Source organism: Phyllobates terribilis, unplaced genomic scaffold (genome assembly GCF_046119375.1).
Source record: "Phyllobates terribilis strain yellow unplaced genomic scaffold, ASM4611937v1 Scaffold_2__4_contigs__length_985480577, whole genome shotgun sequence".
In the NCBI taxonomy this organism is placed as follows: Eukaryota; Metazoa; Chordata; class Amphibia; order Anura; family Dendrobatidae; genus Phyllobates; species Phyllobates terribilis.
In genome coordinates, this window is record NW_027362762.1 from 689,052,820 (window position 1) to 689,078,061 (window position 25,242).

Below are 25,242 nucleotides of genomic sequence, written 5' to 3' on the forward strand. Positions count from 1 at the left end.
TTCCTTCTCAGTTTCCCTAAAAATGGTACTCAGATGGATCCTTGATGTGGCCATACACCGCAATGACAAAAATGAAGTTCAAACAAACTCCATTTGTGTTTTTTTTTCTGAACGTGTCCACTAGTCCAGACAGGCATAGAAAAGTAGCTGAGGAATGGTCAGGTCACTTCTTCTTTTGGCTAATTCATGGCAGATTGACCATATATATGCACAGCAAGATTGACCATATATATGCACAGCAAGTCGTTTTGACATTGCAGTGCATATGTTAATTCTTGGAAGCATTGTTAGGCTATGTGCCCACGTTGCATTTATGAAGCAGAAAATTTCTGCTGCATAAATGCAAGTCCTCTCCCGGAAAAACGCATGCGGAATTCCGCACGCGTTTATCGCGCGTTTTTCGCGCGTTTATCACGCGTTTTCCACATGCGGAATTGCCTTGCGTTTTTTATGCATTGGACTATGGCAATTCTGCTTGCGGAAACGCAAAATTAATTGACATGCTGCGGATTTTTGAACGCAGCATAAACGCTGCGGAAAAATCCGCAGCATGTGCATAGAACTTGCGGAATCCCATTGGGGACCATGGGGTGCGGGTTACCAAGCGTTTTACAAGCGTTTCCGCTGCGGAAATTCCGCATCAAAAACGCTTGAAAAACGCTACGTGGGCACACAGCCTTAGAACACTTTTTCAGGCAGATTTCAGGCGGATAACACTATTACCCTGCAGATACAGGTTAATTTGCAGTCTAATAGCGTTAGGAAGGTGCCCATCCCCTGTACTGAAAGTGCGGCAAACGGGAGAAAATGTACTTTATTTGTCCCAGGAACTGCTAGCCTTCAGTCATGCAGGCGTGCCAGCGTGTCTTCACTCACTGTTCACTATACTGTAATACCAGTCACTTTACCCCGGCACTTTGACTGACAGCAGGCTCAGCAGTACATCAGAATAATTCTGAAACTGCAGTAGTTATTAAAAGTGTCACTTTGAGATGAATTTAACTTCTCATTTTTGACCCTTTTCGAAAAAAATAAGTGGGACATACTGAAAGATGGAAGCTCCTTAAATGCCATAAATTCTAGCGCACATTTACCAACAATAATTTGACTTTCTTGTACAGTGATAGCTAGAGACTTGCCAAATATATGAGGAGGCGTGTATCTTTTTATCTATTTATTATGAAAGATAATCTTTAATAGTCAAATATGACAAATATAACATACATAAAGTGCCCGTAAAGTGCCCATAAAAAGTGACCTAGTGCAGGCAGAAATATACATTCATCATAATTGATTTTTCCTATTTTCACACCTTCTTACTGAAGACGATAATCTTTCACTACTTGATACATAATGTGTAGGTGTGAACTTGAACAAAAACAGCCTATACATAATAGGTCACTAGTCTTAAAAACAGCAGGAGAAGGTTATTGTAGGTGGGACTTATGAATACATATCTATTATTTCCCAAACTGAATCAATATACCACATACATGTCAAGGGCTCAACCCTATATATGGAGTCCTTAATCAGATGCTTTACACAAATTACAGTATGATATTCACAGGGTTAACAGTGCTAATCCCCCTCACAGTTTGGGTTTATATGATAAGCTAATACTCCATTCCAAAATACTTTTTCTAGACCATAACATGATCAAAGATAGGACTTATCTGAAATATGTATTTAGGTTGCCCCCATCATTCCTCCAAACTCCTCGACGCGTTTCCCCGTTGTTTAGTGGTTCATCAGGAGAAGATCATCCTGCAGAGAGTAGAGTAGCCCTATCTTTGATCATGTTATGGTCTAGAAAAAGTATTTTGGAATGGAGTATTAGCTTATCATATAAACCCAAACTGTGAGGGGGATTAGCACTGTTAACCCTGTGAATATCATACTGTAATTTGTGTAAAGCATCTGATTAAGGACTCCATATATAGGGTTGAGCCCTTGACATGTATGTGGTATATTGATTCAGTTTGGGAAATAATAGATATGTATTCATAAGTCCCACCTACAATAACCTTCTCCTGCTGTTTTTAAGACTAGTGACCTATTATGTATAGGCTGTTTTTGTTCAAGTTCACACCTACACATTATGTATCAAGTAGTGAAAGATTATCGTCTTCAGTAAGAAGGTGTGAAAATAGGAAAAATCAATTATGATGAATGTATATTTCTGCCTGCACTAGGTCACTTTTTATGGGCACTTTACGGGCACTTTATGTATGTTATATTTGTCATATTTGACTATTAAAGATTATCTTTCATAATAAATAGATAAAAGGGTTTTTTGTGTTAGTTGGTAAAAGATATTCCCTTTATATATGGAATCAAGACTTTGAGGCGTGTATCTTAGTCCAGTGCTCTTCCTTTTAAAACTTGTATATGATATTCCAGTCTAAATGTCCTACTATAATGTTAGTCTGTTATGACCTTAAGGAATGTGCAGCCATAGTAGTCAAAGAGGCCTTAACTTTCCAAATCTGACAGAAAATAAATCATGACATGTTCTGTTGGGTGTCGCGTGTATAGAGTATTCTACCCCAGAAAAATTGCTTCTTTGTGAGATTTTTATCCGTATTGTCATCATGTACGTCTGCATTTTCGATCCGTGTGTTATCCGTATGACATCCATTTTTATACGTCAGCGGTTAATAAAATTTACAAGACCAAGTACAGTTTCTTATGTTAATAATTGCAATGTATCAGTAAAAATCAGATGCAATACAGATGATGTGAACGGGTCCATTTTTTTCTTTGCGCACTCATAGACCAAAATACGGAAGAGACTAGTGTATGCTGCGATTTTTTTTCCACACTTTTTTCCCCTGAACAGTCCTATTGAATAACATTGGTCCGTGTGCTATACGATTCTAACATGGACAGCACATGTACGTGTAATATGCAGGTCTGAACGAGCCCTTAGCCTGTAGAGCAACACATGGAGACTGTGGGGTTCTGTACCAAGTTGCTGTTAAGGCTTAATGCTCTTCTATCTAGGCTGGGTACTAGGGCTCTAAGGCCACGGCCCCACTATCAGTATTCGGTCAGTATTTTTTTCTCTGGAGTGGGAACCAAAACAAGGAGTGGGTGATAAATGCAGAATTGGTGACTTGTTTCTATTATACCTTTTCTCTGATTGTTCCTCACCTGGTTTTGTCTCCCACTCCTGAGAAAAATACTGACCAAATACTGACCAAATACTGATAGTGGGGCCGTGGCCTTAGATATGTGTCCTCTACCTGAACAGAACTGCAGTTCCAATCAATAGCAGAACAGATAAAAGTTGCTTGGAGTGACCGGTAAAATTAGATTATGGGACAAGTGTACTATGCCATAGTGGAGTACACCAGTAAACCGGCCATTTTGACCAGCATGTTTATTACAGTTGAATCTGTCTATTGAAAACGTGTCTCTAATCAGTTAAAAGGAAATAACTGAGTGAAAAATACTGATTTCTTTGACCAATGTGCATTTAATCATTTCATTATATGAAGGCCATACAAGTGATTTTTTTTGTTGTAGGAAACAGTAGTCATTTAATACCTAATTCTGAACTCAATGTTACTATTTAATCTGTTCCCTTTCATATTCTATAAAAGTCTTTTTTTTTCCCCTTGTATAAGAAGGCTACAGTAGGCACCTGCAGAGTGAGAGTGAGTGTGAGTGGAGGGTGGCAGCAGGTGCACAGATTAGGAGCTGCTTCTGCTCTGTTTGGGAGGCGTAGAGATGGGGCTCACATAATAGCTTGTTGCATTTTCTGTTTCACAGACCAGAAACAGTGAATGGAGCCTTTGTTAACTGGTTCCTTCAGGAATAGAGAAGGCAAAATACCTGACCCCCCTTCCCACTGGCTCTGCCTCCCAACCCTCTACTCCCCCTTTCCAATCTCACCCACTTCACCCCCCATATCCCCTCCTTCATACATCTCAAGTGTTCACTGCAGGCCTTATGGGTCCCTTTCTGGGAGATTAGAGGAAGGGGAAAGAACACACATTTAGCAAAAGGAAAAACAGACCTGGAAATAGGCCGAACTGAGGGAAAAGGTGAACACTGGCAAAGTCTGCAAGCTAGAGAGAAACAGATAGGAGAGCATGAGTTTTCCACTATGCTGGACAACAATGGATGTGCTGAAGCAGGTAAAGCTGTGGTGGGGGTGGGATTTCTCGGACAAAGACATGGGGGTCTACTAATTACTGATGAAGGGGTTCTTCAAGAGGTGGGGAGGCCATTGGCACACATCCAAAGCCAAAAGAGAGTTTTCCAGATTAGCAGATGTTTCTGCTTGTTATGTACAGGCCCTGAGAGGTACCATGCTATGTACTATGTGTATGCGCCAGGCTGTATCATAATACCATGTGTATGTGCCAGGCTGTATGATCATACCATGTGTATGTGCCAGGCTGTATGATCATACCATGTGTATGTGCCAGGCTGTATGATCATACCATGTGTATGTGCCAGGCTGTATTGTCATACTGTGTGTATGCGCCAGGCTGTATGATCATACTGTGTGTATGCGCCAGGCTGTATGATCATACTGTGTGTATGCGCCAGGCTGTATGATCATACCATGTGTATGTGCCAGGCTGTATCATCATACCGTGTGTATGTGCCAGGCTGTATGATCATACCATGTGTATGTGCCAGGCTGTATCATCATACCGTGTGTATGTGCCAGGCTGTATCATCATACCGTGTGTATGTGCCAGGCTGTATCGTCATACTATGTGTATGTTGCAGGCTGTATCGTCATACTATGTGTATGTTGCAGACTGTATGATCATACTGTGTGTATGTGCCAGGATGTATGATGATACCGTGTGTATATGCCAGGCTGTATGATCATACTGTGTGTATGTGCCAGGCTGTATGATCATACTGTGTGTATGTGCCAGGCTGTATCGTCATACTGTGTTTATGTACCAGGCTGTATTGTCATACTGTGTGTATGTGCCAGGCTGTATGATCATACTGTGTGTATGTGCCAGGCTGTATGATCATACTGTGTGTATGTGCCAGGCTGTATGATCATACTGTGTGTATGTGCCAGGATGTATGATGATACCATGTGTATATGCCAGGCTGTATGATCATACTGTGTGTATGTGCCAGGCTGTATTGTCATACTGTGTGTATGTACCAGGCTGTATTTGTCATACTGTGTGTATGTGCCAGGCTGTATGATCATACTGTGTTTATGTACCAGGCTGTATTGTCATACTGTGTGTATGTGCCAGGCTGTATGATCATACTGTGTGTATGTGCCAGGTTGTATGATCATACTATGTGTATGTGCCAGGCTGTATGATCATACTGTGTGTATGTGCCAGGCTGTATGATCATACTGTGTGTATGTGCCAGGCTGTATTGTCATACTGTGTGTATGTGCCAGGCTGTATCACCACTATACAACCTATCAATCAGTCTGATCGTATGAAGACAGTTCTAATTCTGCCTGTTCTCTTTGAAGACACATGAAGTGCAACTCTAATGTTGTTTGTTAGTTAAAATGTGTTTTAACTAGCTGCCATATGTATAACTGCCTCCTTGCACATAGTGAGCCAGCAGGTAAAAAAAAGTCCCCTGAAGAATACAGGTGCATCTCACTAAATTAGAATATCATCAAAAAGTTAATTTATTTCAGTTCTTCAATACAAAGAGTGAAACGCACATATTATATAGAGTCATTACAGTGTAATCTATTTCAAGTGTTTATTTCTGTTAATGTTGATGATTCTGGCTTACAGGTAGTGTTGAGCATTCCGATACTGAAATATCGGGTATCGACCGATATTCGCGGTATCGGAGTTCCGATACTGAGTTCCGATACTTTTAGAATATCGAATACCGGAATCGGAAGTTCCCATAATGCCTGCGCTCTGCAGTGTCTCTGAAGGATGACAAGCTGGATGGCAGCGCTCAGCTTACTCTACTTGTCATTTAGTGTTAAAGGACTTATTAAAAAAAATAATAGTGTTTTCATGTACCGTCTCTTTAAAAAAGCCGGCCGGCAATTCAGCATCGGTACCCGACAATTTAGAACAGAAAGCATCACACATAGGTTAGATACATAGAAACATGTCAGTCACATATATAAGAAGTACAGTGATAGTGTTGATTACTGTAATTGTCATTTAGCGTTAAAATAAAGGATTTATTAAAAAAAAAATTGGCGTTGGGTTCCCCGTAATTTTAGTCTCTAGCGGAGGTTAAGCAGACGGCTGGGGCAGATGTTTGAAGCCTGGGAAGGGGGTAATACCCACGGAGCTTCCCAGGCTACTAATATCAGCCCCCAGCTGAATACCTAGCCTTTACTAGCTATTAAAATGGGGGACCCCCAAAAAAATGACGTGGGGTCCCCCCTATTTTAATAGCTAGCAAAGCTAGGCAGCCAGCTGGGGGCTGATATTAATAGCCCAGGAAGGGTGCCATGAATATTGACCCCCTCCCAGGCTAGAAACACCAGCCGTCAGCCGCCCCAGAAATGGCGTATCCATAGGATATGCCAATTCTGGCACTTAGCCTCACTCTTCCCACTGCCCTGTAGCGGTGGCAGTGGGGTAATAGGGCTGGGGTTGATGTCAGCTTATAATGCCAGCTGACATCAAGCCCAGGTTAGTAATGGAGAGGCGTCTATAAGACACCCCCATTACTAACCCCATAGTCAAAGTTAAAAAAAAACACAAACACCCAGAATAAAGTCCTTTAATTGAAATAAACACACAATTCTTTAATGTTCTAAATTAAACCATACTTACCGTCACGCCAATGTCTTCTGCAATAAAAGTAAAATAATAAAGCCACCTCATCCTTACCTTTCCATGGTTCCCAGGACAGCTCCAGCTCTGCTACATTCACATGACAGGCTGGATCGCAGCCAAAAGCTGCCATCCAGCTTGCCATGCCGCAGACACTGAGAAGCGCAGGCATGCTTGCGCTCGTCAGTGTCTGGCTGTGACGGCATAAAGATGAGCCGAGGTCATGTCCAATGAACTCAGCTCACCTCATGCACGTCACTGACAGCGTGGGAAAATTCTCTTGCGCTCAGAGCTTCAGCAGGAGAATTCTCCCACGCTGGGATGGCATTGAGATGACAGGCTGGATCGCAGCTGAGCGCTGCCATCCAGCTTTTCATCCTTCAGAGACACTGCAGAGCGCAAGCATGCCTGCGCTTCTCAGTGTCTGCGGCATGGCAAGCTGGATGGCAGCTTTAGGCTGCGATCCAGCCTGTCATGTGAATGTAGCAGAGCTGGAGCCGTCCTGGGAACCATGGAAAGGTAAGGATGAGGTTGGTTTATTATTTTACTTTTATTGCAGAAGACATTGGCTTCAGCTGGAATGGGCGTGATGGTAAGTATGGTTTAATTTAGAACATTAAAAAATTATGTGTTTATTTAAATTAAAGGACTTTATTCTGGGTGTTGTGTTTTTTTAAATACTTTACTATAAATTCATGGCGGTCATGTCTAATATTGGCATGACCCCATGAATTTCGGGCTTAGGGCCAGCTGATAATGCCAAGCTGGCCATAACCCCTTTATTACCTAGTGAGCCACCGCACCAGGGCCCTGGATGAGTTGGTTACAGCGCCAGAAGATGGCGCTTCTATGAACGCGCCATTTTCTGGGGTGGCTGCGGACCTCAATTTGCAGCAGGGGGGGAGGGGGGGCCAGAAAGCTTGGGCCTCTCTGCGCTGCGGATTCCAGCCCCCAGCTGGATCGCTGTCAGTGACGTGCATGAGGTGAGCCGAGTTCATTGGACATGACCTCGGCTCATCTTTATGCCGTCACAGCCAGACACTGAGGAGCGCAAGCATGCCTGCGCTTCTCAGTGTCTGCAGCATGGCAAGCTGGATGGCAGCTTTCGGCTGCGATCCAGCCTGTCATGTGAATGTAGCAGAGCTGGAGCCGTCCTGGGAACCATGGAAAGGTAAGGATGATGATGGTTTATTATCTTACTTTTATTGCAGAAGACATTGGCTTCAACTGGAATGGGCGTGATGGTAAGTATGGTTTAATTTAGAACAATAAAGAATTGTGTGTTTATTTCAATTAAAGGACTTTATTCTGGGTGTTTGTGTTTTTTTTAACTTTGACTATGGGGTTAGTAATGGGGGTGTCTTATAGACGCCTCTCCATTACTAACCTGGGCTTGATGTCAGCTGGCATTATAAGCTGACATCAACCCCAGCCCTATTACCCCACTGCCACCGCTACAGGGCAGTGGGAAGAGCGAGGCTAAGTGCCAGAATTGGCGCATCCTATGGATGCGCCATTTCTGGGGCGGCTGACGGCTGGTGTTTCTAGCCTGGGAGGGGGCCAATATTCATGGCACCCTTAATGGGCTATTAATATCAGCCCCCAGCTGGCAGCCTAGCCTTTGCTAGCTATTAAAATAGGGGGGACCCCACGTCATTTTTTGGGGGGTCCCCCATTTTAATAGCTAGTAAAGGCTAGGTATTCAGCTGGGGGCTGATATTAGTAGCCTGGGAAGCTCCGTGGGTATTACCCCCTTCCCAGGCTTCAAACATCTGCCCCAGCCGTCTGCTTAACCTCCGCTAGAGATTTTTTTAATAAATCCTTTATTTTAACACTAAATGACAAGTACAGTAATCAACACTTTCACTGTACTTCTTATATATGTGACTGACATGTTTCTATGTATCTAATCTATGTGTGATGCTCTATTCTTTCTGTTCTAAATTGTCGGGTACCGGTGTATGCCGCTGCTGAATTGCCAGCTTTTCATGTAATACATTCTACATTATTCTTAGTTGATTTCCTTCATGTAGAATTAACCTACAAGGAAAGAAAGGGTTTATTTTCATTTCGATATTTGTGTCCCATTAACTTACATTGGTTTCCGGTATCGGAATCGGCGATATCCGATATTTTTTTGGTATCGGTCCGATCCAATCCGATCCGATATTTCCCAATATCGGAAGGTATCGCTCAACACTACTTACAGCCAATGAAAGCACGAAAGTCATTATCTCAGTAAATTAGAATAATTAACAAAAAACACATGCAATGGGTTCCTAAGCATTTAAAAAGTTCCCTTAGTCTGTTTCAGTAGGCTCCATAATCATGGGGAAGACTGCTGACTTGACAGATGTCCAGACGGCAGTCATTGACACACTCCACAAGGTCCCAAAGTTCCAATTTTCATTTGGAAATCAAGGTCCCAAAGTCTGGAGGAAGAGTGGAGAAACACAATCCAAGCTGCTTAAGGTCTAGTGGGAAGTTTCCACAATCAGTGATGGTTTGAGGAGCCGTTGTCATCTGCTGGTGTAGGTCCACTGTGTTTTATCAAGACCAAAGTCAGCGCAGCCGTCTACCAGGAAACTTTAGAGCACTTCATACTTCCCTCTGCCGACAAGCTTTTTGGAGATGGAAATTTCATTCTCCAGCAGGACTTGGCACCTGTCCACACTGTCAAAAGTACCAATATCTGGTTTAAAAACAACAGTATCCCTGTGCTTGATTGCCAGCAAACTCACCTGACCTTAACCCCATAGAGAATCTATGGGGTATTGTCAAGAGGAAGATGAGAGACACCAGACCCAACAATGCAGACGAGCTGAAGGCAGCTATCAAAGCAACCTGGGCTTCCATAACACCTCAGCAGTGCCACAGGCTGATCGCCTCCATGCCACGCCACATTGATGCAGTGACTGATGCAAAAGAAGCCACGGCCAAGTATTGAGGGCATTTACTAAACATACATTTCAGTAGGCTAACATTTCGGAATTTAAAATCATTTTTCAAGCTGTTGTTATAAAGTATTCTAATTTACTGAGATAATGGCTTTTGTGTTTTCATTGGCTGTAATCCATAATCATCAACATTGCCAGAAATAAACACTTGAAATAGATCACTCTGTTTGTAATGATGTGGCGCCCCTGAGGGTTCAGTCGCCACAGAGGTACTGCATCTCTCCCAGAGGTGTGGTATCTCACTCTCCGGTAAGGAAGGAGTACAGCTCGGGACCCTAACACCTGCATTCACTACACCACATTTCCGGGGGACAGGGCAAGATTGATCCTACGGGAGAGCCCAGTCCCTGGTCCCTGGCTGGAGTGGGGGGAACCACCTAGAGAGGGGGAACTATGTAGTGGATGGGGTGGAGGACGTAGATCCTGGGAGCACATGTGTAGGAGCTATAAAAACAAGGAACCAACTTAGATCGGGGTGAGTCCAGACAGTGAGAGGAGGAGAGGTGACAGGAGCAGAGGCTCTGCACGAGCTCTGCTCCAGAGGCGGACCTAGACAGTGAGGCCCAGGTCCGGGAAGAGAAGGAGAGGGAGCAGGACGGCTCCAGGAATGAGGAGAGAAGGGACCCTAGGGGTACGGGCCGTGCAGCAAGCCACCCGTACGCACGCTGCTACCAGGAGGTAGAGGGGTCAGGCCAGATAAGGGGAACCGGTCCCTCAACTAGTGGAGAAAACTACTAAGGCTCAACTAGAAACCGGAGACTACAGCACTTCAAGTACCGCAGGCCACAAGTCCACACCAGTACACTAAGAAGGTAGCCGCATAGGACCCAGGGGACGGAACACACGTCGCCCGCCAAGGCCCGAGGGTACCGGATAGAAGTGCCACTGGGTGTGAGGTGCAGGGAGCAGGCCAGAGAGGACACACAGAAGGGGGTCCTGCTTAGTACTCCGGAGATACCTGAGGGTGGACTGAGCCCCTCACTGAGTACGCGCAGCACGACGTGGGAAGTTGCTTGGATGTCTGTAACTTGAACTGCAAAAACTGTGAGTAAAGACCCTGGGACTGCACTGCAAAGACTCTGTGTTGTCATTACTGATACCTTGCACTACCACCACCATCATCCATACACGCTGCCCTGAAGCTCCACTCTTCCTGTGGGGAGTTACATCACCTTGCTGCACACACCATCAGCTTCAGTGGACTGCTCCGCAGCGGCGGTTTCCAATAACCGCATTCCACAGGTGGCGTAGTCGGACTATACATAACAGATATACATAGACTACCCTTAGATTGACCACCTGGGTCACGGACCGGGTCACCGCCACGGTGACTACAACCCCCAGTATCTACAGGCCCTGCTCCGGGTACCCCACGGCCCAGGGGGCACGTCAATGACACTATAAAATATATGAGTTTCACTTTTTGTATTGAAGAACTGAAATAAATAAATTTTTTGATGATACTGTAATTTAGTAAGATGCACCTGTATATGTCATGCTCCTGCAGTTGGATGAGATGCATGTGATTTCCAGGTCTATGAGAAGATACAGAAGCATGTTTGATGTGTGTACTGTTGTTCGTTATGTCTGTATATTAGGATCAGGCTGGATTATGTGTTTGATGATTGTGTATTTCAATTGATTTGTGTTTTATAGGTGATTGTACTGTATTAGTTGATAAAATACCTACAGTAGTGAATTTGTAATGATCCCGCTCTCTGAGACCCCCTGCTGTGGTGTATGGCTTTTTATTCCTATGTGATTGTATTTCTACCTCACGTAGGGTTCAAAGCCATGAACTGCTAAGGGGACATTCCCCGCGGCGTAGGTATGAGTGCTGCTGCATAACACTTCTATGCGCATTAACAAGCCCCAATGTCATCTCTCTACATTCTTCAATTTACCGGCAATCACAATATTACAGATGGGATAACGAGGAATATGAATGCAGAGATGAAAAAAAAGTTTTATGCCAAAGAAAACCACATGGATCAGAACGCAGAGCTGAAACGGTTTTAAAGTCCCACAGCGATGTAGCTATAGACGTGTAGATGGTGCAGTTGCTCCCTGGCCTTTATGTCTGGGGGCCCACATTAGGGGATTCATTGCAAGAGCAGAAAGGCATTGCTTTGACCTAATTGCCAAATAAAATCATGTTACTAATACCTAATTTTACAAGTGAACAATTTAGTTTTTAGTGTATATAAATCCTACAGTGGGCTCAGTGCACACAGTGGTGTGTGATGGCATTGCCAACTTTGTGTCAGGCCAAGTTAAGTATTTTATGCCATGGCCAGAATTTACACTTGCACAACTGGAAATATCTACAAAGATAAAAATATATTTAGAATATATTAATTAAATGAAAGGTGACAGATTCCGCACTGTAGAGAATAGTAAGGATATGTCCTTACGCTATTGCAGCACAGCACCATACACAAACTATGGTAATTAAAGGGACATTGTACCAGACAGAAATGCTGGGAGATTACAGCTTGCAAAACTGTGACTGCTGCTTCATTTTATATGGTTATATGTAAGTAAGTGAAACAAGGATGAAAGCTTTCTCATAGAGAACCTAGCCCGAGTGAGCGCTCCTGTGTATGGGAGAGCTGGCTGATATGGCTGTTGCTCAAACAACTATATTAGGGATGAGAAGGAACACAGAACACATTATTAGTAATTTTCTACATGGTTGGTCCTCCTTGCTTGCTTGTTTCCTGAATGGTTGATTCAGTGTACCATGGCACCAGTATGCTGAAGGATCCAGTTTTATTAAGACTCTTACCAATTCCCCTAGTCACAAGGGAGCTCACCTCAGTTGAAGAGCTATTGTCAGGACTCGAACCCAGCGACTCCTGTGCACCAGGCAGAAGTTTTTGCCTTTGAGCTATTCAGCTAACTCAGATAGCTAACTAAGATAGCAGTAGCTGTGTTGTTCATGATTGGCTCCACCCTAACCTGGCATTGTACTTAATTCCTTATGAGATTATTGAGCTTCCAGCTTTTAGTCTAGTTCTCTCTCTACCTGCTGCTCCTCCATACCATACTGCTGTTCCTCTGTACCGATCGCTGGCTATCCACTGACTACGCTACATGCTGCTGCTCCATACAATACTGCTGTTCCCATGTACCAACCTCTGGCTATTCACTGACTATGCTTTTTTGCTGTGTTAACCGAATGGTTGCAATAATTAAAACTGCAATCGCGACCTTGATCATAACAACTACATTCTTAAACTCTCTCCCACTTAAATTTTGTCACTACTGTATCGGCTGCTCCATGAGAAAGGTGGACCTTTGTTGACCTTGACATATATAAAACCCCCTTAATCACTAATTTCCACAATCAAAAGAAATGGCACTTCATACCAAATACCACAACAAGTCACACAGAGAAATGTGTATTATACCAAATAAAGAAGCGATCCATCAATTTAAAACCATAGTTTATTGAAGCAAAAAATATAAAACCGAAATAAAATAGCAGAAAGCCGTATAGGGGACGCTGAACTGAACACCCAAGAACAGAATATACTCTATATATAAATACTGTATATAAAGGGATATACTGTATGCTAAGAATCAAAGCACCATGAATAATACGTCTACCATATCAATATACATAGAGAAATGCACCAAAATAATACCATGTGGCATAAGACAAAAAATGATCTCTAGTGGATATGAAGGCGTTATGCTTATGTGAATGCACACATGAAAAAATAAATAATTCAATACTATACACCTTAAATTAAGTTAATAGAATATGCCACATGTTTCCATTACTCAATATGTATATTGGTAGGTGGTAAGTATGTAGGAAAGCTACTAAATAAATATATACACGGACAAGGTGCTAGAATACACCATACACCTTTATATATTCCGTGTATCTGCCAGTTGATTCATATGCTCATAGTATATAAAAGGTCAAAATACCTGTTTAGATTGAAATCCCAAGAACAAGCAAGGTAAGTGGTCAGTGTCCCCTCACCCTGATGCGCATTTCGCCGCCAGCTTCTTCTGGGGGCATGTCAGGGTGAGGGGTGTGCAAATATTTAAATGTACCGCCATACAATCGGCGTAATGCAAAGGACCTGCGTCATCATCACTGACATAAGCGGTGCATGCCTCGGCTGTCCGCCTCTATAGTGAAAGGATCTTCCTGGCGACATATTGAGTAAACATATGGATATGGTAGTAGACTTATCCATGGAGCTTTGATTCTTAGCATATATCCCCTGATATATTTATAGATAGAGTATATTCTATTCTTACTTGTTCAGTTCAGCGTCCCCTATACGGCATTCTGCTATTTTATTTCTGTTTCATATTTTTTGCTTCAATAAACTATGGTTTTAAATTGATGGATTGTTTCTTTACTCGGATTAATATACCTTTCTCTGGGTGACTTGTTGTGATATATAAAACCCTGTTGCCACAGTGCAGCATAATGTATAGTCTCCTATTTAGGCTTTAGTGGACATTCTTATGTAATAAGATATGTGAAGAGAGGGTACATTTGTCTTCCTCTGCTATGACCGCTCTTTCCATATGACCAAGGACCTTTTTACTAGAAAAGTAAGCCTTCTGCAATTGTTTTATATATACACATTAGTCCGAGAAACTTAGAAACCCAGACTCTGCCCTACAAAGCAGAATAGTCAAGGGTATAAAGGGTTTTTGAGCAAATGCAGTAAACAAAGCCCTGTACTCCAGATGGCTGTTCAAAACTGTGAGGATTTGCAAAAACAGAACCCCCAGATCACTTGGACCAAACACTGACTAGGAGTGTTTTTAGCAATATAAGCCTAACCCTAGTGTCTACTAATACACAACCAGATAAGTTGATCAGTGGATCATGTGTACCAAAACCATTTACAGTATATCACAAAAGTGAGTACACCCCTCACATCCTTGTAAATATTTTATTATATCTTTTTTTGGGACAACACTGAAGATATGGTACTTTGATACAATGTAAAGTAGTCAGTGTCCAGCTTGTATGATAGTGTAAGTTTGGTGTGCACTCTAAATAAATCAACACACAGCCATTAATGTCACAACCGCTGGCAACAAAAGTGAGTACATCCCTAAGTTAAAATAGCAAATTGAGCCCAATGAGGCATTTTCTCTCCCCTGTGTCATGTGAGTCATTAGTGTTACAAGGTCTCAGGTGTGAATGAAGAGCCGGTGTGGTAAATTTGGTGTTAACGCTCTGACACTCTTTCATAATGGTCACTGGAAGTTCAACATGGCACCTCATGGCAAAGAACGCTCTGAGGTTCTGAAAACAAAAATTGTTGCTCTACACAAAAATGGCCTAGGCTATAAGATGATTGCCAACACCCTGAAACTGAGCTGTAGTGGCCAAGACCATACATCTGTTTAACAAGACAGGTTCCACTCAGAACAGGCCTCCCCATGGTCGACTAAAGACGTTGAGTGCACGTGCTCAGCGTCATATCCAGAGGATGTCTTTTCAGAATAGATGTATGAGTGCTGCCAGCATTGCTGCAAAGGTTAAAGGGGTCAGCCTGGCAGTGCTCAGACCATACACTGCACACTGCATCAAACTGGTTTGCATGGCTGTCTTTTGCCTACAGTCAAGCATGGTGGTGGGAGTGTCATGGTTTGGGGCTATATGAGTGCTGCCAGCTGTGGTGAGCTACAGTTCATTGAGGGAACCATGAATGCCAACATATACTGTAACCTACTGAAGCAGATCATGAATCCCTCCCTCCAGAAACTGGGCTGAAGGGCAGTATTCCAACCTGATAAAGACTCCAAACACACCTCCAAGATGTCTACTGCCTTGCTGAAGAAACTGAGAGTAAAGGTGCTGGACTGGCCAAGCATGTCTCCAGACCTAAATCCTATTTGAGCATTTGTGGGGCATCGTCAAATGGAAGGTGGAGGAGCGCAAGGTCTCTAACATCCACCAGCTCCGTGATGTCGTCATGGAGGAGTGGAAGAGGATTCCAGTGGCAACCTGTGAAGCTCTAGTGAACTCCATGCCCAAGAGAGTTAAGGCAGTGCTTGAAAATAATTGTGGCCACTCAAATAGTGACGCTTTGGGCACAATTTGGCTATTTTCACTTAGGGGTGTATTCACTTTTGTTTCCAGCGGTTTAGACATTAATGGCTATGTGTTGAGGGCACACCAAATTTACACTGGTACACTAACTACTTTACATTGTATCAAAGTATCAAATCTTCAATGTTGTCCCATGAAAAGATATAATAAAATATTTTAAAAAATGTGAGGCGTGTTCTCACTTTTGTGATATACTGTATTATTCCACCACAATATTACATTAGAGCTAAACTGAACACCAGTTCTATTTCCTTTTACTGTGAAGCAAAATGGCTTTTATACCTTTCTAGAAATGAAGAACTAGTAGACTATGATAGTGACAGGAGTGAGACAAGTTCTTCACAAACTATAATAATGTAGATTACACGAGTCTGTGTTGCTATTAAGCTGGCAGTTATATGAATTTTAATATATTTCTTAGAATTCTATGGATCAACAGGGCAGTGGGATTTTACTGGTTTAATTACCAGTTCCATTTATTGATGTGTAAGTGACTCAGAATCTCATGAATCCCAAGACTCCATAAGGAGCTGCAATATCATTAGGTTCCTGATGTCTTGACCTTAGTGAGTAGATATTTAATTGTCTATTAAATAAAAAGTTGGCCAGGAATTGAGAGCTCATTAGGGCTAAAAATAGCAGAGATCTACCTTCCCCTATTCTACTGGTGTAAATGATGCTTATAAATGTATTATTTCGGAATAGATGTCAACACATAAATATGATTCAGAATTTAAAGTTTCTTCTTGCTTTTTATCTTCATGTTTGAGTCAATTCTTTTAGATTTTATCCTGATTTATTTATCTAAGCTTTTAGACTTATTGAAGATAAAATCGTTTATTTCTGACTCATTGTCCAGACTGTTTAATGTGAATGTGAAATCAAACTGGTTGAGAATGAATGGAAGAAAGATTAAGAAATATATAGTGCTGTTTACCATTATTGGCACCCCTTCATTTTTTTCATAGACTGTATAATATCTTCAGAAATAAATGGAAATGTACCAAAGTTATATCCTCAGGATTTTTTAATTAGTGGTGAAAGTAATACAACAATATAACATTGTTTTTCAACCTTCATGTTGCAATTGCAAAGAAAAAAACTGAATTAACAGCATGTTCAGCAATAAAGGCATCCCTAAATAATACTTGGTTGCACACCCTTTGACATTGCTGACAGCCTCCAAATGTTTCTTGTAGTCATCTATAAGCTTTTGGCACTTCTCTGCTGGAATTTTCTCCCACTCTTCCTTTACAGTTTGTTCAAGCTCTTGAATGTTTGCAGGGTTCTTTTTCTCAATGGCAGATTTCAGCTCCCCCCAAAGATTTCCAATGGTATTGAGGTCAGGACTCATTGCTGGCCATTTTCAAAAAGTCAATTTTTTCTTTTTCAACCATTCTTCTGTACATTTGAATGTCTAGCTGGAGGAGCCATGATCTTCGACTCAAACCAAGTTTTCTTACACTGGGTAGGACATTTCACTCTAAAATCTCTTGATAACTCTCTGATTTCATTATTCCTGTCATACAGTCAAGGCCTCCAGTACCAGTCGCAGCAAACCAACCCCACAGCATTATGGATCCTCCACCATGCTTAACTGTTGGTAAGGTGTTCTTTTCATTGCGCCATCTGTTCCAGGTTGACCTTCAGGTCTTTGAATGTTTGACATGGTGTTTTTTCCACCATTCACACCAACCTTCGAAGACATCGCCTGTCAATTTTACACTTTCCCTTACATCCAGGGAGGTTCTTGATGCTTGGCAAACTTCTTAATAACATTGCACACTGTTGAAACTGGGATACCAAGGTCTTTGGAGATGGTCTTATACCCTTTGGAAGTCTTGTGTTTGCTAATAACAGCAGTTCTGATGTTCTCAGACAGCTCCTTTGACTTCACCATTGTGACAAAGGAACAGGGGCTACCATGTGGCTTTTTAAAATACAAGTCATCATTTATTGGCTAATTCATGTCACATGGGCACCGACAATTAATCACAGGTGAATCTCTTTTTTGATTTACCACAGGCGAGTCAAAAGGTTTTTCCATACTAAATTAATGTAAAGGGTGCCAATACCAGTGTCACAGCAAGCTTTAGGTTTTTCTATTTTTCCCTCCCATTTCTTTTTTGTTTTAAATTATTGTTTATCATTTGCTCTATACAAAAAACTGTTTCACTTGATTCATTTTTTTCAGGAGATATTCCACATTATGTACTTAAACATCATGAGTGCCAATAACGATGAGCAGGACTGTAAGATATTCACTGAAACTTGTATAATTGAATAAATCTTTATATTATAGAGTATATTGTCCTCCAAACATGACTTGGTGATTTGTTCATTTAATAATACCAATTTGTTGAGCATAATTGCACTAAAGCATATTTGTCACAATGCTGTGTAACGCGGGTGGGTGTGGACCCACTGCAACACTGGCTGAACTTATAAGAAAGCACCTTGAGGCGATATTTATGAGACACCAAACTTTATCTCTGAATCCGTAATGAGGCAGAGAACCTCTCTTCTCTTTTTCCTGCATGAGACTTCATCCTGGACACAGCCTTAAGGAGGGAGGCCTTGGTCTTCTGCCAGATCTAGAAGAACTTGCCATATGAGGAATTGGCAGCTGGTACCCCAGAAGAAACAGACATAAGAGATAGCACTACAGGATGCTGGGAGTATACAATAAAAAATGGAAATGCTCTGAAAGACTTCTCAATGTGGTTGTTGTAGGAAATTTCTACCCAGGGAAGCAATTGCACCCAATTATCCAGGGAGGCTGAGACAAAGTGACGCAGGTAATTCTCGAGAATCTGATTGACTCATTCCACTTGCCCATTGGTCTAAGGGTGATAAAGAGGAGAAATCCAACTGAACATTCAGCAACTTGCAAAGAGCTCTCCAGAATTTTGAAGAGAACTGGACCCCACGATCTGAGACGATGTAAAAAGGAAGACCGTGGAGATGAAATACATGTTGAAAGATCTGTGTAGCGAATCTGGTAGCGGAGTGAACGCCGACTTGAGGAAAGAAGTGAGCCATTTTGGAAAATTGATCCACCATGACCCAGATAGTGCTGCAAACCTCAGAGAGAGTTAGGTCCATGATGAAATTCATTGCTATGTGCTGCCAGGGAGTGGAAGGAACTAGCAGAGGCTGAAGGAGACCAGCAGTCTTGTCCCTGGAGCACTTGTTTCTTTCTGGTGCATCGTGGACAAACAGTTACAAAATCCCAAACAACTTTGACCAGCGAAAGCCACCAGAAGTGACTAGCTCAGTAGACTTGAATATGCCCATATGACCAGCCAGCTTGGATTTGTGTCCCCAAGACAGAATTTGCCTCCTCCTAGCTGTAGGAACAAATGTATTACCCAGAGTAATGTCTTTTAAAAGAACTGGAGCCACTTCCACAATGTTAGCCGGGTTAATTAAGTGCTATGGTTCCTCCTCAGCATCAGCCACATCAAAGGATCGAGACAAGGCATCCGCGCTCACATTCTTCTCCGCAGGACGGAAGTGCAACTCAAAGTTGAAGTGAGCGAAGAATAGCGCCCACCTGGTTTGGGGAAGATTTAACCATTGAATGGACTGCAGACAAGTGAAATTTTTTAAGTCCGTGCATATTATCACAGGAGAGCTGGCATCTTCCAATAGATGTCGCCATTCTTCAAGTGCTATCCTAATGGCCAGTAGTTCACGATCTCCGATAGTATAGTTCCACTCAGCCGATGAGAAAGGTTTAGAAAAAAAACCATAGGAGACAGACCTCCCCGAAGAAGTCCTTTGCAGAAGGACTGCTCCAGCACCGATAGAGGAGGCATCCACTTCAAGGAGGAGATGCTTGTTAGGATCAGGGTGATGCTGCATCGGAGAACTCACAAAGGACTCTTTCAAGTGTTGGAGGCTGACTCAGACCAGAACTTGGCATTAGCTCCCTTTTTGATTAAGGTGGAAATGGATGCCACGAGGGACGAGAAGTGTGGAATTAATTGACTGTAGAAGTTGGTGACACCCATGAAGCACTGTATGGCATGCAAACCTTGAAGATGAAGCCAGGAGAAAATGGCAGAAACCTTCTTTGGATCCATCTTGAGACCCTGGTTGGAAACAATATGGCTGAGGAAGGGCAGGAGGTCTTTTCAAAGACACTTTTGGACAACTTGGCAAACAAACTGTTCTCCCGAAGACGCTGCAAAACTTGATGGACGTGTCTTCTGTGGGTAGCATATCGTCCAAATACACACATAACCATGGAAACATAGAGGAGATCCCAGAAGATGTCATTAACGAACTCCTGAAACACGGCAGGTGCATTACATAGATCAAAGAGCATGTTGAGATAATCGTTGTGACAGTCACAGGTATTAATGGCCGTTTTCCATTCATTGCCCTTGCAGATCCGAATCAAGTTATTTGCCCCTCTTAAATCCAATTTAGTGAAAATTTTTGCCCCACGGATTCTGTCAAACAGTACAGAGATCAACAGCAGAGGATACTTTTTTCTTGATGGTGATTTTGTTAAAACCTCAATAATCAATGCAGGGACTTAAGGAGCCATCCTTCTTAGTCTGAAGAAAAAGCTGTCAGTGGCAGAAGACGAGGAGTTAGGGATGACTCCGTAAGCTAGGTTTTCTTGGATGTATTCTGACATGGCACAAGTCTCTGGCAATAATAGTGGATACACCGATTTCAGGGTGAAGAGGTGCAAGGCTGCCGATTAATGGGACAATTGTAAGGTCTATGGGTTGACAAGATCTCCGCCTTCGCACAAAAGACATCTGCAAAGGCACGATAACAGGTGGGCAGTAGACCAGTCAATAACTTGCGCATCTAGACGCAACCATGGAAGGCCCGGAAGAATAGAGTTTACAGATTTAGGAAGCATGTAGAAAGAAATCTTTTCGGAATGCAGCACTTCCATCTGCAATGTGACTGGCTGCGTGATATATCGGACAGGTTCTGCCAGGTATTGTCCATTATGGAGGCATTAGTCAGGGGGTGTTCAAGCTGTTGTGTAGGGAGCTGGAGTTGAACAACCAGGTCCTGATGGATGAAATTGACAGCGGAGCCGTAGTCTAGATGGGCTGTTGCGGAGAGAGACCTCTCTCTCCCCAGACCAGGGTGACTTTGGTCAATAATTTTGGAGAGCAGTCTTTCTCACCTAGGGTCATCTCTCCGGCCAGCCCTAGGTGCTGGACTTTCCAAGCCTCACCGGGCACTGACAAACATAATGCCCTTTGCTTTCATAATACATGGACTCATTCTCCCTAAACCTTCACTGTCGCTCTTTTACCAAAAGCTTAGTCCGCTCCACTTGCATTGGCTCTAGACCTGTCGGTGGGGTTTGCAGCAGCAAAGGGGTACTGGAAGGTTGGAGCCAGTCTGGGTGGTCTTCTGACACGAGATACAACAGCTTGCTCCAGAGCTCGCGCGTGGAAACGGTGATCAACCCTAGTAGAAAGGTGTATTAGGGCATCCAGGGATGTTGGTTGACCTCTGCCGCCAATTTATGCTTGATACGATCGGAGAGACCCTGCCAGAAGGTCGCTACTAGAGCTTAAATGAAAAAATGGAATATCCAGCTCCAGTAAAATTGTGAACTTTATTGTAGAAAAATTAAAATCATGACTTCAAATAGATTCCATCAATATGACCATATAGTAGTGCTATGCATTTCAGATGCTAACCTGCATCCTTTATCAGAGCTAAATTGCTAACGTTAGTAATAGCTCTCCGATCTGATATACAGTACAGACCAAAAGTTTGGACACACCTTCTCATTTAGAGATTTTTCTGTATTTTCATGACTATGAAAATTGTACATTCACACTGAAGGCATCAAAACTATGAATTAACACATGTGGAATTATATACTTAACAAAAAAGTGTGAAACAAGTGAAAATATGTCTTATATTCTAGGTTCTTCAAAGTAGCCACCTTTTGCTTTGATGACTGCTTTGCACACTCTTAGCATTCTCTTGATGAGCTTCAAGAGGTAGTCACCGGAAATGGTCTTCCAACAATCTTGAAGGAGTTCCCAGAGATGCTTAGCACTTGTTTTCTAACTGGTCCAGTCCGTCCAGGGAGGCATGCAATACCTTGAAGGAGTGTTTGCATCTGCGCTAATTCTCATACAGCCTGACGTCAATCAGCCATTCATTGTATAAGTTGACGCGTCTAAAGTGGGGGTGGGGGCTGTTTTTGTCGCAGGATGCATCTCTTGGTAAATGGAATCCATGTGCATACTTTTCTAAAAAACTGTCATCCACTAAGAGAAATTATGACAATCAGGTGGGCTTTTGAAAAGTGCTGTCATTTTCTGGAGGGGGCAGTTCATCCGGTTATGGTGATCACGGATCATAGGAATCTGGTATATCTAGAGTCTGCAAAACATCTAACACCTAGACAGGCAAGATGGCCATTATTCTTCACGAGGTTTAACATTTTCGTTACATATAGGCAGGGGAACAAGAACATTAAGCAGATGCCTTATCGCGTTGTTTTCCTGGGGGTGGAGATAATTGTGAACCAGTTTCTATACTTCAAAAAGGGGTGGTTATTGCATTTATATGCTCCGATCTTGGGAAGGAGGTTTTGAGGCTCAGGGGGACGCTCGTGCTGCCTATCCATTAGGTAAACTGTTTGTACCTATGAATCTCCATCTTAGAGTTCTTAGTGAACATCATGACTCGGTCTTGGCCAGACATCCTGGTAATAAAACCACCACAGATCTCCTTACTCTATGTTTTTGGTAGTCAGAGATTCATCAGGATGTTTGGGAGTATGTAGCCACATGCCGTGTCTATGTGCATTCTAAGACCTCTCATACTCGTCCGTCATAGTCTCTCCAACCATATTCGATTCCTAGTAGACCTTGGACTCATTTGTCAATCAATTTTATCACTGATCTACCCATGTCGGCAGATAATACTGTAATCTTGGTTGTGGTGGACAGATTCAGTAAGATGTTACATTTCATTGCGCTACCCGCTTTACCTTGGCGCAGATTTTCATCAGAGAAATTGTAAAATTTCAAGGGATCCCTACCGATATTGTTTCTGCAGTTTACTTCCAAATTTTGGAGGGCGTTTTGCACTCGTTTAGGGATCCATCTGTCATTTTCTTCAGCATTTCACCCGCAGTCTAATGAGCTAACTGAACGTGTTAATGAGAATCTTGTCTTGTGTCTGAGAAACAGGAGAATTGGGTTAGTTACTTACCTCTAGCTGAATTTGAGGTGAATAATCATTGTCATGAATCTACTGGTAAGTCCCCATTCTTTGGGGCATGCGAGTTTCATCATCAGTTCAGCTCATCGTTCTTCAGGAATACATGAAGAACGGTTTTCATCTTCAATTACGTCTGTGGCAAGGGGTTCTTGATGGTTTGAGGAAGATGGGGTCCAAATATAAGAGTGTGGCTGATCGAAGACGTGTGGTGGGTCCGGACCTGTGTGTTGGTGACTTAGTGTGGTTGTCCTCAAGGAACATTAAGTTGAAGGTTCCCTCTTGGAAACTGCGTCCCAGGTTCATCGGTGCTTATAAGATTGTGGCCATCATCCATCCCGTAGCATTCCACCTTGCTTTGCCGCCCACCTTTAGAATCCATAATGTGTTTCATCGGTCTTTACCCAAAAAATATGTTGCTCTGTACTATCTTGGGGAGAGCGTGCATAATTGATGTAAAGGGATATTCCATCATAAGATATTCTGCCTCCTTCTTGGTTACAACGCCTAGTGAAAGTCCCTCTGGTATGATTTTATCCATTTCCTTCCGAAAAATTTCCGTGCGGTTATTTGGCAATTTTTTGAATGTGGAAATGTCCTCCAGCAAGTACAAAATTTGTGTTTTGTAGAATGCTGAGTCCATAACGACCACTACCCCTCCTTTGTGGGTCATTTTATCTGTGATGTCATCCATATTTCTAAGTTTGCATATTGCAGAATAGTGTGATGGTGAAAAATTCAGTCTAGATTTTCTATTTCTGGTACGGTCATATAGAGACTTCAGTTCTCTCTCTACAGATTCTTGGAAGCTATCCAAACAGTCCACTCTGGAATGGATAGGATTAAAAAAGGGGTTTTTGATTTTAAAGAATGGTTTATGGTCAATGCATCAAACGAACCATTTTGATTTTGTAAAGACTGTAGGTGAATAGATTGTTGTGCGGAGAAATCAAATTTACAAAATTCATTGGTATGCTCCATAGTAGGGATAAGATCGTCCTGAATCGGTTGGTCTTGACTATAAAAATTGATGGTCAAATTCCTCATGTATCTATTTAATCTATTTTCCACATTACTAGATATAAAGTCCCTATCTGGGACAAAATTGAGTCCATAAGACAAAACATCCAATTTGGTGGCTGTAAGGGGTCCAACTGACAGGTTCAAAACCTTGTTATTATTGTTTGGATTTAGGTTAGTTTCTTGCGGTGTGTTGTCCTAACACTTTTTAATAATTTTTAAAAGACAGATGACAGCTCCTTGGCACGGTAGCTTGGTATAACTTACACGTTTCGAACAGACTTCTTATTCATGGTATAGCAGACCTATACCTTAAATAGAAATAAAACGTTTAAAAAAAAAAAGTTCTAAATGCGTAGGTTATAACATGCCACCGTGCCGTGCTGCTCTTTTTTTTTAATGATTTTAAAATAAAGAAGAATTTTACATTACCAGTGCTGGATTGCTTGACCACGGTGATCTACAGGATCATTCAAATTTTCATTGTTGGTACCTTTATGGCTGGCAGGTCTACGTTTGTTTGGGATGCCGATTACACATGCATCAGTTAGATGCATGTCCACCTCTTTCGAATAAATAGGTAGGCAGTGGTTAGCAGGGTCTTCCTGGCAAAGGGAATATGGTTACCCGTAGAATGCAGAGGAAGGGTTGGTTGTTCTTCCATTTTCTACTGTGTAGAGGTTTAAAAAAATGTGTACCCCCTGCGTCACACCCAGCATCCACTGCGCGCTTTCCCAAAGAATGGGGAGAGGCAGAGTGCGCGGTGGATGCCGGGTGTGACACGGGGGGTAATCCCGCCCACAGCCTGGCATCCACCATGGAACCAGGAAGATTGCGACCCCCGACTGCTGCCAGCACTTGTCGTGACATCAGCGGATGTCAGAGCCGGCTGCAGCCGGGGATCACGTGATGCCTGTGAGAGGCCGGTGATAGCGCCGCTCACAGGCATTATGTGCAACAGAAGGTAATTACAAGAAGTCTTAGGGGCCCCGGGAGGATACATGAGGGGGGGATATAAAGTAGTGGACAACCCCTTTAAGTTGCAGAAAATATAAAAGACTTTGCCTTTTTGGTTTTATTGATATTGATACATATATGGGGAAATATTATTCTTTTCTTATTAATTTAGTTTCATTGTTTCAGTTTTGTGACTTTTCTGAATTTGGGGAGTAGA

General features: G+C 42.5%; 1 protein-coding gene across 1 annotated transcript in view; it reads left to right on the forward strand.

Annotated features, from left to right (window-relative positions):
- Nucleotides 1-25,242, forward strand: part of BLACAT1 (BLACAT1 overlapping LEMD1 locus) — a 56,843-nt gene that overhangs the window by 25,942 nt on the left and 5,659 nt on the right. The window lies entirely within an intron of this gene.